The sequence below is a fragment of the Ambystoma mexicanum genome, chromosome 6p (genome assembly GCF_040938575.1).
Source record: "Ambystoma mexicanum isolate Mex_15411 chromosome 6p, UKY_AmexF1_1, whole genome shotgun sequence".
Classification (NCBI taxonomy): Eukaryota; Metazoa; Chordata; class Amphibia; order Caudata; family Ambystomatidae; genus Ambystoma; species Ambystoma mexicanum.
Window position 1 is genome coordinate 683,688,406 of NC_090935.1, and position 14,677 is coordinate 683,703,082.

Sequence of the window (14,677 nt, forward strand, 5' to 3'; positions counted from 1 at the left end):
CTACACACAAAAGACGAAGAGACCATAACGCACACAAATACGTCCATATACAGGGAAAATACAGGAAGCAACAAAGCAGGAGTAGTACCATAAAGTCTTCTTGACCTAACTTGTTATCTTTATGCACACACATGATTGCTCTGTTGGGGGCCTGCTTCTTCCCTTATGTACATGTATCACATGCTGTCACTGAACCTTTACAACATTAGTGTAAGAACATATGAGTAAGGTCTGCAAACATAGTACCGTTACAATGTTTACTTCTTGACTCTCTGTGAAGAAAACCACCTGCCCTACATATGTCAGTGAACAAACAAAGAGGTAGCCAGACATGTGATGTCATCAGTGACGTCATCTTTGATGTCATGGGTGTTAGTCTTAGCAGAGCACAGTAGAGCACACTGCTGGCGCGAGTTATGGTTTCTTAGCTTACGATAACTGGTGAATTTGTGTGGTGTTTCGGTTTGACCTGTAACCATAATGTCCCTGTAAGAATGTTTTTCAATTGAATTGCATAGGTTTTTGCTGGTGCAACTTAACCATAACATCCCTTTAACAACGTTTTTTGTTAGTGAATATATAATTGAATACAATAGATTGACAATCACATGCAAAATGGCATTATGGGGCTATTGCATCGGGAATGCACTGAGTTAAGACTGAGGTATATAAATGTACTCTTTTGAAATGTTTGTTCAGCCACTCTACCCCAGCTTCTCCATCTCATCACGTCCTACCTGCACCCTCTTTAGCCCCACCCACCCTACTGCACCCTGTCTACTCCCTTTATCTCTATCTCCTCTCCCCAACCCTACCACATGCTCTGTTCACACACTCTCCCGCACCCTTTTCCCTGTACCCTGTCTAGCATACCACCACTTTTTATATCCAATCCACCCACCCTACCCTAATCAGTTTACCTATCCACTGTACTTACAGCCTTTGTACTCTCAATCACCTAACTCCATCCTGTGTACCCGTACCCACTCACTCTGCCATCACCCTCTCTACTCCCACCTATTCACTGTACCCCATCCTCTCTATCTCCATCCACTCTACCCCCACCCACTCTACCCCCACCCTCTCTAAGCCCACTCACCCTAGTTGCACATACTCTACCCCTGTGCACCAGAACCCCACCATTTCTTTCAAACCCATCATGCCCCTCCTCTTCTACACTCACTCACCCACCAACCCTACCTGACTGTCAGTTCCAACACTCACTGTACTGACAGCCTAACCACCCACCAGACCCCCACCCTCTCTACTCCCATCCATCCACCCTACCCCATCCTCTCTATCTCCATCCACTCTCCCCATCTCGACTAACTCCATCTACTCTACTCCCACCATTTTTAACCCCACCCATTCTGCCCGCACCCTATCTACCCCCACCCACTCACCCTACTCCCACTCGTATCAACACAAATTACATTAAATATGCCTAAGATGTAGAGATTTATTATTGCAGTTTCTGTTTTATTTCCTCTATTTTTATAACTTAGAGGGTGGCCCTGAAAAGGCCCATTTTGGGGGAGAAGGAAGGGAAGAACATAAGTCCCGCAGCAGTCCCAGGGAGCCCGGCAGGGTCCCCATCCCTACCTGAAGGGAAACAATCTAACTCATCGCAGCCAGAGTGCCAGGATGGTTGGTGTGATGTTCCCACCAATGGGCGCCTATCTCTCATGTGGGTCGGCCACCCACAAGCCCAGCGGTGGTCGCAGGGAGTTCCAGCGGGTTCCCTGTCCTTCCCCGGAAGGAAAAGCTATAATGCAGCATGATCAAAGCTCCAGGACAGCCAGGAGGGCTGCCAGTGGCCTTGAGCGCCAGTCTACCATGTGGTACAAGCTCCCCCAAGTCCAGCGGCGGTCATAGGGAGCTCAGTCAGGGTCCCTATCCTTGGTGGGGTGGAAAAGCTCTAACGCAGCCCATCCAGAGGTCCAGGACAGCCGGGGGTGATGCCCCTGGCAGGTTCCCCATCCTTTCCCAGAGGGAAAAGTTCTAACTCAGCCCAGCCAGTGGAGCTGCCCCTGGCCTTGAGCACCTGTCCTCCATGTGCGATGAAGTCCCCAAGACCAGCAGTGGTCCTAGGGAGTCCCTGCAAGGCCCACATCCGTCCCTGGAGGGAATAGCTGTAAGGCATCACAGCTAGGGCTCCTGGACGGCCGGGGTGCTGCCCCCACCCTTAGGCACCCATCTACAATGTGGGTCGACCATCCACAAGTCCAACCACAGTCCCAGGGAGCCACAGAATGGTCCCCATCCCTACCGAGAGGCCAGAGCTCCTGGACAGTCAGAGGTGATGTCCCCTGCCAGGGCAAAGCTGCAACGCGGCATTGCCAGAGCTCCAGGATGGCTGGGGGTGTCTGCCTCTCACATAGGTTGACCATCCACAAACCCAGCGCCGGTCCAAGGGAGCACCGTCCTGGTGCCCATCCCTCCCCAGAGGGAACTCTAATGTACCATGGACAGAGCTCCAGGATGAATGGGGGTGTGGCCGCCAGACTTGGCCCAGGGAGCACAGGCAGGGACCCACACCTGCCCAGAGGAAAAATCTCTAACGCAGCACAGCCAGAGCTCCAGGACAGTCAGAGTGATTTTCTTGGCCATAGGAGCCTATGTACCATGCGGGTTGTTCATCCCCAAGTCCAGCGGCAGTCGCAGAGAGCCATGGCAGGGTCCCATCCCTACCCAGAGCAAAAGCTCTAATGCAGTGCAGCCAGAGCTCCAGGATTATCGGGTGGTCGGGGTGATGTTTCCAGCTATGGGCACCTGTCTCCCATGTGGATTGATTGTCCCCAAGTCTAACGGCGGTCCCAAGAAGCCCTGGCAGGGTCCCCATCCGTCACTGGAGGGAAACGCTCTAATGCAGTGCAGCCAGAGCTCCAGGACTGTCGAACATGATCTTCTCAGCCATGTCTCCCTGTGGGTCGACCGTCTGCAAGCCCAGCGGCACCCGTAGGGAGCCCCAGGGGGGTAACCATCCTTGCCTGGAGGGAAAGGTTGGAACGAAGCGTGGCCAGAGCTCCAGGACAGCCTGAGATGCTGCCAGTGGCCTTGGGTGCCTGTCTCCCATGTAGGTTTACCATTCCAAAGCCCAGCGGCGATCCCAGGGAGCCCTACCAGGGTCCCCATCGATTCCTAGAGTGAAAAGCTCTAATGCATCCCAGCCAGAGGTCCAGGACAGCCGGGGTTGATGCCCCTGTCCTTGGGTTCCTGTCTCCCATGTGGGTTGACCATCCCCAAACCCAGCGGTGGTCCTAGGGAGCCCAGGCAAGGTCCACATCCCTTCCCAGAGCCAATAGCTATAAGGCAGTGCAGCCAGACCTCCAGGACGGTTGGGGGTGATGTCGCTGGCCAGGGAAAAGCTGTAATGTAACATGGCTAGAGCTCCAGTACGGCCTGGGATGATGCCCATGGCCTTGGCCACCTGCCTCCAATGTGGGTCAACCGTCCACAAGTCCAGCTGCTGTCCCAGGGAGCCCCTGCAGGGTCCCCATCCCTCCCTGGAGGGAAAAGTGATAACGCAGCCCAGCCAGAGCTCCAGGATGGCCGAAAGTGATGCCCATGGTCTTGGGCGCCTATCCCCAATGTGGGTTGACCGTCCACAGGTCCAGCCACTGTCCCAGGGAGACCCAGCGGAGTCCCCATCCCTCCCAGAGAGAAAAGCTGTAATGCAGCCCAGGCAGAGCTCTGGGACACCTGGGGGTGATGTCCCCGGTCTTGGGCGCCTGTCTCCCATGTGGGTCGACTGTCCCAAGTCCAGCGGCAGTCCCAGGGAGCTCAGGCGAGGACCCCGTCCCTACCCAAAGGGAAAAGTTGAAACACGGCATGGCCAAAGCTCAAGGATGGCCAGGGGTAGTGCCTTGTGCACCTGTGTCCCATGTGGGGAAACCATCCCCAAGACCGGGCAGAGTCAACATCTTTCCCAGAAGGAAAAGCTGTAAAATGGCCCAGCCAGAGATCCAGGGTGGCCGGGGGTGCTATGACAGGCAATGGGTCAAACAGCCCCCCACTCCCAAAATCCTTTCCCTGGTGGCCTGCTGTGCCTTTCTGCTTCCAAGTGGTGGCAAAATGGGGCCAGAGCCTCAACTGTGCCCCCCCACCCCAATGGAAGCAGAATGGATATTCACCTCGGTAGGGGGATTCCTGTGAGGACTGGCCAAAGTGTGCCCCTCTACACGAAGTGGAATGTTATTTTGCCTTCCTTGGGCGCAAATTGGTGCAAGAAAACACTGATTTCCCGCCAGAGAAGGCAAAACAACATTATGCAATCTTTGTCATTTTTGGGGGTGGAGGTGGGCCTGTTTTGCCTGGGGGTGGGGTGCCCCCATCCTTTGGCCCAAAGTGGGTGCCTTTTACTCCCAAAATCAGTGCAAAACAGAATAAATTTGCCACCGAAGAAGGCAAAACAACAGTTTCGATATTGGTGCAATGTTTTGGGGTGGGGGTGTTTGGTCTGTGGTGGGTGCCTCCAGATTCAAAATCATTTCTAGGGTGGTTAGTGCTAAAAAATGTTGTTTTGTATTCCTTGGGGGCAAATCGGTGCAAAACAGCCCCCAAAGAAGGCAAAACAACAGCAACCATATAGCTGTATTTTTTGGAAGTGGGGGCGCCCCCCCCATGCCCAAAATCAGTTCCCTGGTGGCCCAGTGAGGATTCCTGGTCGAGGATCGAATGATCCTCAACCAGCAATCTGCTTGTATGGGGGCTCGTTGGAAAGGGGAGAGTCTCCCTTTTCCAACGAGCCCTCATATAGCCAAATGGGGCAATAAATGCCCTGGCAGGATGCAAATACGTCCCTACTAAATTTACATGCTGAGGCCTTTTGGCCATTTTCTGATGATGTTGACGCATGTAGCATGTGCCAACGTCATCACGGCACCCTCCTGATGCCCGGGGACGCAAGCGGAAGATCTCCCTTTCACTCTTTGGGGGTCAGGCAGATAGGACCTGCAACAGGGGGGGCAGTCCACCCCCCCAAATGTAAGGGTTAAAATGGACGGTATTGCTCAATCTCAGCACTCCAAAGCTAGTACGGAGGGCGAGCAATCTCGTCCTTAGCACTTAAGGGGTTAACCTAAGCTACAGTTAAGTACGCAATTATTTCTAATAACTTTAGTGAAATATTTAACTTTCATTACTATTTTTTTTAAAACATAATGGCATAGTAAAAAGCACAATGCTCTTTATTATTCATTTTGCAAAAGAATATGGCCCTCATCATGAGTCTGGCGGTATCCCGGTGGTAAAACCGCCGACATACCGGATCAAACTCACAAAATTCAAAATATCCTGCACTTTCTTGTGGCTGCTTCTCTTCAGAATCTTCCTTCACTATTTCCTCTTCTGCCGGATTATTTTCTTCTAGCCACTCCCTGTAGTTGTCCATTGTAGGGTGAGAGTAAAAAACAGTGTCTGTCACATCACTTGTTAGATTGAACAAAGGAAAAGAGATCAATAGATTCCAGCGATATCCAGGCAGTCTTTTTTCCAATACCATTTAAATAAGACTCAGTGTGCATGAAGATTCTGTCGAAATTTATTTGCCAATTGCTAATGAATTAGGCTTCAACATAAGTGATTGCCTACAACTTCACATGACAGAACCCTGTAGACCAAGTAGCCTGGAAGAAGAAAACAAACAAGATGAAGTCACTTGGCCAAGCTTTGCTAAAGCACAGATAATACTAGTAATACTAGTAACAAATTCCTCTGAGCGAACACGTCAAATGACATAGGAAAACGAGGGAATCAACAGAAATCTCATGCAAGTAACATTCCAGACTCAAAAAGCAGGAATGATGGGTCGTTCCGTTTGCACACAAAATAACAACAGAAAGTCGAATCTCAAAGGTTCGAATTGGGATTGGCTAGCAGGATTCATAAATAAAACCCATATGAAATAGAATAAGGTGCCCCTCACAGAAAAGACGGTCATCATTGGCTCCTGGAGCACGAGGGGCTATACCATCTTTTCAACAATAATAATGATGGCATGGCAGGATATGACATACTATGTTTTCAAGAAACATGGCTGACCGAAGTCCCGATAGCGGAAGGTTATGACATATTCTTAAACCCTACCCATACAAATCTAAAAGGCTGCCCCTTGTCTGGGTTGTTAATCTTGATTACAAAAAAAACAAAGTCTCTCTATGCACGTGGTAGCCAATCCAAATCTAAATATCAAAATCTTAACTCTAAAATGTAATTGTCAAAAGTCAAGAAATGAAGAAGTAATAATTCTAATCAACATTTATTAAAATCTGATGGATAGGAAGAAAGAAAGCTTTGGTGCCATGATGATGTATCAAATAGACAAATGTTTCATTAGAAATGACAATCCGAAAATCATACTCTGTGGAGATTTCAATGCCAAATACTCACCAAACGGCCACATAGATAACAGACAGAATAAAACATCAACGCAGCTTGCTGAGAAAACAGGCAGGGCAGAAAGTCTGATGAAATAAATAAATGCACATAACATACACATGTTAAATGGCAACACAAAGAGAGACATTCCGGCAGTCTCTACTTGGAGCAATGGCTAATCAACTTCGACAACTGATTACTTTTTTGTGACAGACAATCTATTTAGCCATGTAGAAAAACTGGAGATCATGAAGATGACTAAGAGCAACCACAAATTACTCAAGGTCGCAATGACCTGGTCATACAGCGACTTAAAATTGAACTATCCCTGCAAGGTCGAGCTCGCTTCCAGCATAAACCTGCTACGCATCACACGTTGGGAAATGACTAAACTGTGAACTATACAAGAATTTTCTAAATGAGCAAAACATAGGATCAGACTATTTACCGCTTTTGCAATCATTTCAGGAAAGTGTCAACACAGGATCAAAACCTTATTTTAAACACAAACACAATAACACAATCTCAGGAAAGAGATTCACAGGCTTTGCTGTGAAAATAGATTATCAAAGAGCATGGATATCACAAAATGTCACTAAAAATTCAAAAAGGGGCTAATTTTGAATAAAACATTCAATGCCAAAATGATGCGGAACGAATAATGGAACCATTGGAAGTAAAAAATGCAAGGAACCTGTGGGCTCTTTTAAATGAGAACTTAACAGTACAAAAAGCTCTAACCATCAATGCTGTGTCCGAAGAGGGTTGGATTTTGTTCTACTCATCCTTATACAACAGCGAATTAGACAAAGTTATCATCAAAGAACCTACTACTAAGATGCAAGACTGGGACATCCAGCTATCCAAATCAGCAAGTGCTTCACGAGCCCCAGGCCCTGATAGGTTGACAAATTACATGTTAAAAAAAGCACTTGAGGAATGGTCAAACTTATGCTACGCACTCTTCAACAAAATCGAGCATTAAGAAGCTTGCCAGAATCATGGCGAAGATCCGTGATTATACCAATCTTCAAGAAAGGATCAAGGGCGGATCCAAAAAACTACCACCGCATCGTGCTACTCTATGTGTTAGGCAAAATCGATGCTTCCTTGCTACTAGATCGATTGAAAGGTTGGCAACGAGACTCAGGCCACGTAGATGAAAGGCAATGTGGCTTTGTAAGAGGCGTCGGAGGTTCATTAAACTTGTTGCTATTGACCATGTTAAAAATGAGAGCGCTATACAAGGGTGATAAAACATACATTGCCTTAGTAGATTTTACTCAGGCTTCGATAGTGTAGACCAAATGTTACTCTGGTCAAAATTAGCCCAGTCGAATTGCCCGCAGGACATCTTAGAGTCCAAAATGGCTCTATATACAGGAACAATGATCCAGGTAAAATTGAACTCTGAGGGATTATTGACCAAAGACATAAAAACATCTAAAGGCCTTGATTTGATTTTGATTTGATATTTGCATTTATAAAACGCACACGTGACAGATTAAACGGCATAGCAACGCAGATAATGTATAGCATGCAAACAAGACAGAACCAGTTTCCAAAGTCAACACATCAACAGATGTTTAGGTGAAACTACTTAAACAAAAAAGTTTTGAGAGCCCTACGAAATTGATATGACTTTGTAGTCCTTATCTCAATTGGCAGCGAGTTACACAACCTCGGTCCAAACACTGCGAAACTTCGGTCTTCTCTCGTAGCATAAACTGAACGAGGAATTGACAGTAGATCGCAGTCTCTGGATCACAAGTCTCTAGTAGGCTGATAGCGGTGGAGCAGATCACTCAGGTAGTCTGGAGCAAGCCACCTTAAATTTGATGCAATCCTCCACCGCCAGCCTGTGTAAAGGACGGCATGATAGAGACACATGGGCAGCTTTACCTAACTTAAAAGTCAGGCTGACAGATGCATTTTGCGCCCTCTGCATTCTCTATTACAATAGTCCAGATGGGCATTCATCAGAGTATCCACCACTGAGGCATAATCCTCCTCAGGGATATAAGGAAGTACCTTCCTAAGGAGTCTCATAGTATAGTGCACTGCCTGGACTTTAGCACCAACATGGCTATTGCTGGTGAGGTCATCCTGCCATACACAGCCTATGTTTTTTGACTTTAGAAACAAACCTTAGACTTGCACCAAAAAGAGTTGGGACAGGTAATTTCTTAAGAAGATGTTTTGGACCAAATAGAATCAATTCAGTTTTACCTGCATTTAATTGCAGCTGATTGCTGGACATCCAATGGTCAACCTCATCCAGACATTGACATAACTTATCAAATGCTTCATCTTGGTTAACAAACCTGATGAAGATCTGCGTGTCATCAGCATAGTTATGAAAACTCCCACCGTGGCGTCCCCAAATCTCTAAAAGAACACACATATTTAAATTGAACAATAGGAGTGAGAGTGATGATCCCTGTGGGGTACCACAATTCAACCAAATTGAATAAGAAAGAAATTCACCCAATTTTCTCTGTTGATGACGGTCCTGCAAAAATGATCGAAACCACTCTATGGCATGCTTGGAGACCCGTCCCACAGCCTGCAATCGATTCAACAAAGTTGGGTGATTCACCATGTCAAAAGCCGCAGACAGGTCTAGCCTCACCAGTAAAGAGAGCTTGCCCCGGTCCGCAGCCGCCATTAGCTCATTCTGAACGGACAAGAGGGCAGTCTCCATTTCATGTCTTGGTTTAAAACCGCACTGGAATTTGTCCAACAGAGGCTCCTGCTCCACAAATTCTGCAATTGGCCAGTAACCACTTTTTCGAGGATTTTTGCTGGCCAGGAAAGACCAGCAATTGGTTTATAGTTTTGATGAATCTCTGAATACAGAGTAGTTTTTCTTTCAAAAGAGGGGTGACTACAGACTATTTCAAGACATGAGGGACTATCCCTTGTGTAAGTGATTTATTAATGAACCTGCTCATGAAAGGTGTCAGGTCCAAAGATAGACGCTTTGCTACATATGCAGGGAGAAGAAAGAGTGAATTATTGGTCGGTTTAAGGACCTACAGTGATGGGTGTACTACTTTTTCCAGTACTGGATGAAAATCAAAAGCAGGCAACAGATACTTTTCCTGCTGATTAATGAGTTCCCCTGAGGATTGTACAATAGGCATTCCCAGAGGAGCTGTGTTAACAGTTTGGGTTTTAATAGCAATGTCACTCTTAATCGGTTTGATTTGATCAATAAAAAAGAGTTAAAATTATTGGCCTGTACCAAAGAGGGTTCAATTGTGGTCATCCTACAACCAGGATTACAGAATTTTGAGACAATGGAATACAATTCCCTAGGCACATTGTTATCCATCTTTAATTTTAAAGAGCGATAATCTCTCTTGGCCTGAAAAATGGGCAACTGATGTTATCCTTCTCTAAGCAAAAAGTAAGCCCTACAGTAGCACGTGGGTTTGAGACTGCATTGTGTCTCTCTTGAAAGATCTGGGCTGCAATTTAAGGGCACCTTGGGAAGAAAATCCTCCATCTCCTACAAAGCCTTCCAGTACAACTGATTCACCATGAATTGGGATTGTGCTCATTGCACGCAGCAGTTGAGTGGAATTCACTAACATTATTCAGAAAGATCTGGCTTAACGACTCTGTATTTCAATTAAATTTGTTTAAATGTAATCTGATCACCAAACTGATTGGATAGTAGAGGCTTGGACTAAATGCTGCATGACTCTCATGATAAACTCCAGCATCACAGAGGAACTTCTTATGAATAATCCTAAAGCGGCGAAAAAGAACATTTGAATAAATGATTGGATTGGAACACAAGAAGCAAAATCAAAGATCAAACAGTATTCACTTGCTGCAAAGCAAATGAAGTGAAGGCCTTAAATAGCCTACCAATGTACTTAAGCAAATTCTCTAGTCCAAGACATCGATCAATGCTCATGCATTTCAGATTTAATCTATATCGAGCTAAGGAAATACTGGTCTTTAGGAAACAAATACAAGAGGACAACAAATGCTGTTTATGTAATGAGGCCAACAAGAAATTAAAACATGCACTGTTAATGTGTAGGCAGCTCGGATCACTGGAAACAAATGTGGGGTACATTTACCAGCCCAGCAGAACTTCCTCTACATCACTAAACTGCATTTTTAGAAGTTACCAAAAATAATGGCTGTGCTGGCTCTGTTGAGCACATATGGGGCGAGATGAAACATAGAACACCCCGAGAATTGCTGCACTTATTTGCCTCATGTGCACCAAATAGAAGAATGCAAAAGCAGCCTGGTTCAGCACTGCTATGCTGCCAGCGTAAAAATTCCAACTGAAAAAGGAATAGTTCTGCGTTTAAAATGGCTTTGCACTGGTGCCTTTTTTCATCCTTCAACATTACCCAAGTTGGTTGCTGTTAAGACACAGCCATGCCCATCTATCTTCAGAAATTAACCCCATCTAATGAGGGCCATTGCTCCCTGAAAGGCATCGTGTGTCAAGCAAAATCCATGAACAGCAGAGAAATTAATTTCAGGCCATATGACCCGCGTTTACCTTTGCAACAAATTAACCTGTGCAGAGGACTTCAATAATAAAGCTTTTCTCCCTGGCTATGCATCAATTACAAAAGAAAACTATTTCTAGCAACTTTCCCTGCCATGAAACTGATCTGATCTGTCCAGGCTGTTCTGAAAATGTGTGTTAAAGAGATTGCATCTGGTGACATCCCCATGTTAAATAAACAAGTGTAAATTCTATTGTGCAACAGCAGTGAAATAACACTTTGAAAGTTAAAATGTGAAATCATCTCAAATACTCACACAGAAATAGTATTTTAGGTTGGGGTGGGGTTTGGTTAAAATGTATAATATATTAATTTACAAAAAGACTGGTTTTTGTGAAATAAATAAAGAAAGAAAAAAAATAGCTTTGAGACCAGCAGAACAGGTTTGGCAGGCACTGACTTCAAAGGTGCCCTGCCTCCCATGAGAACAGAATTACCCTCCCCAAGTGGACCAGCCCCCTGGGCACATGAAAGGAGGATAACAATTGTAAATATAGGGTATTTGTGTCATAACTGATTTGGGTAAAAGTAACTATGGCATAACAATGCATCTCATAAAAACAAACACACTAAAACAGAGTCACTTCCTTCAGTCTAATCTGCTTACAGGGAGGCAGCAACAGTTAAAGGCTGACCTATCCCGTTAAGAGGTATGTCTAGCTTAGTTCTGCCCACATAGTAATGTCATCTGGTCTATATAAGGTGGAGACATACAGAAAGACAGGATTCAAGAAAATCCAGCATTCATAAATCAACATCCAGAGATCCAGACATTCCACATTCACCCTGCACGATTCCAGATTCCAGTGCCAGGCCAGGGGGTAGCTGATAGCAGATCCAGGCAGAGCTTCTTACCCAAGTGGAACCTCTAATCCAGAATGAAACCCTACAAAATCCCAATAATTCAGGGAAAAAGGGGGAAAGTCTGTGGAACCCTTTTTGGGGTTATCCAGTGACCAGACCGGCTTTTCCCTGCTACCTGCTTTGCCCAGCTGATACACCCCGCTGCCCAAGAGTCCAGACCCTGGTTGCCTCGCTGTGTCCCTAGAGGAGAGCCCAGCTGTTGCAGCAGTGACCAGACCCCTGTTCCACTGTCCAAAGACCCGGCTGGCTGTCCAAACTATTCCATTCAAGTGCTTGTTGTAAGTATTTCCCTTCCCCAGTAACCAAAAAGTACATCCCTTGTTTTGTTACCTGTTATCCTGTCCAATCCCATAGAAATCGTATAAATACCATGGTAAAATCCTTAAAATTGCTAGAATCCTCTGTGTATCCTGTCCTTAGGAAAATCTGTGTTAATCTCCATGTGTTAGCGCAATTCTTTCAAAACCATTTCAGTCCTTGTGTATGTCCTTAGTACTATTTTGAATAATTTAATTAATTCCCATATAGAGATGAACGCGGCATGGATAGGTGACCTTGCAAGTAACCTCCTCGCGTACCGTGTCTTTCTTTAACAATCTAGCCATTAAAAATATGGTTGCAGTAGAATAAATCATTTTTCTAACAAAACCGAGTTGCCTGTGAAAGTGTTTCCTTTTTAAAACCCAATTTCCTTTCCTTTAAAGAATCCCATACTGTAACGCATCTAAAGTCACCCTTTCACTTGAAAAATAACATAACATAACATATCATACCTGTTATGTGCCTTTGTCCCTTAGCATTAAAACCGCATTCCGATTTTGTCTGTTTAGCTCATTTTCCCAGCCATTTTGCTATTTTAAACCTGTGAAATGAAGCAATTGAAATTTCGCCATTTGTGATTCTTGCTGCACTGTGTTTTCCATTCCAAAGTCGATTTTATAAACTGCATACCTGTTGTTAGTACGTTGCCTTATAGCTTGTGAGTTTTCTTGCCTCGTTAGTACAGCCACACACATTCTTGCCTTATTCATTCAACCACCCATGTAAAACAACTGTTGAGTAATTCCGAGTGCCATTTTGCTAATTTTTGTTAAATCTGGTTAACAGGGGTTTCATGGGGTGTTGCAGGGCAAATGCCTAACTGTGGTGCCATCTAAAAGCACTACTCATAAAGTAATCTTGCTTTCATTCATGTGTGCATTGTATATCTTATAATAGAAGGTTAAACTAAGTGTATTTTTATAATTTTACAGTGTAATTATCACCACACTGGTGATTGCTGCCCAATATTGAATGTGTTTGATTTTTATTCAAAATTAAAATAAACATTTCATTATTACACAACGGTCTGGTTCATGGTCCATTGCGACACGGGGTGTACGTTAAGGGGATTGTGAGACGGGTTGGGTCCCTTCTCAAAGCTGAAACCAAATTCATACATTCAAAAGCATTTTAATTGCATGCTGCATCTCTGGCCAGTATAAAGAGTCCGGGTCTGGTGTGTGACGCCTCTTTAAAATCCTTAACACAAAGTATCTAGGAAGAATTATGAAATATCATTGCATAATGGAAGTTGACACCTGGTGGCATTTGCATGGTGAGAGCAAGAATTGCAAGCTGATTTGTATAGTGGTAAACTTCTCCAAGAGATATTTAGAACTGATGCATGGGAAACTTTAATGACTGAGAGAGGCAACCCCATCTGTGAAACAGCGAGAAACCAAATAAACCCGCCTCAATACAAGTACTCTATAAGCAGAGGGGGCTCAGTGACAATATAGTCATTTTCTCTTTACTTACAACATAGTGATGGCTTAAACCATACTCGCCATAATATGATAGGTTCAAATGGGCGATACACAACTGTCACCTTATCTCCTGTTTGCACGACAATACTAGTATTTTTTATACTTTTATTATGTTTTATAGCTTTGCATGGATGTATTTTGGTTTTTTGATGCTATAATGCATACGGTAAATTGAGTTTTAATGTGTATATGTGACGGCAAACGTTTGACATAAACCATATGCCAAATAAAATAAAATAAAAAACATAACTTAATGAAAGAAGGTGGGATTTACTTTCTGATTGGGTCTTTATTGTTTCTATAGCGGGAAGTTGCCAATAGGATGTTAAGCACCTCAGCTGCTGTGCAGCTGTTCATCCTATAAAACAATGGGGCTCATTACAGGTCCGGTGGTAACCATGCCGGTGCTACGGGTGGGTTGCCTTTGGACTATAAATATTTACCGGCTCCTGACTTCCTGGTGCCACCAGGGGATTACAAATCTGGGGTCGCAGAAAGTCAGGCGCCAATAAAATGTTGTTCCCCATTCCCACAGGACTCTATGGGAGTGGGGACCACGGAAGCACCAGCACCATTATTAACAGTACTGGTGCTTCCGTGACGGTCTGCCTACCATGGCCGCTGTGCTCAGCAGGGTCAGACCTGTCAGGCAGGGTTGCTCTGGCAGGCAGACATGTAGTATGCTGCTCCAGAAACAACGGTGCCGGTAAGCTTACCGGCCCCATTGGTTCTAGTCCGGCAAACTTATAATGAACCCCAATGTCAGTTTTTGATTGATTTTAATTGTACAAATTCAACTGGAGGTTGTTTGCTTCATAATCTGAAGTGTTTTTGTGTATAGTAAGGTGGAATTTCCTGAGAGAGAGGTGTGTTTTAGTGGATTGTGGAGGTTGAAAGGCTATAGATATTGTTTTTATTGGATATTTCAGAAGTTCAGGCAATTTCCAAAGGAGATTGTTTCAATACATTGGGCCTCATAACGATTTGGGCTGTAGCCCTTAAATGTGGTGTGAACGGTATTATGACCGCATTTAAGGGCTGGCCCTATCACGAGTTGGGTGCTAACTGGGCTGTTTTACCTCC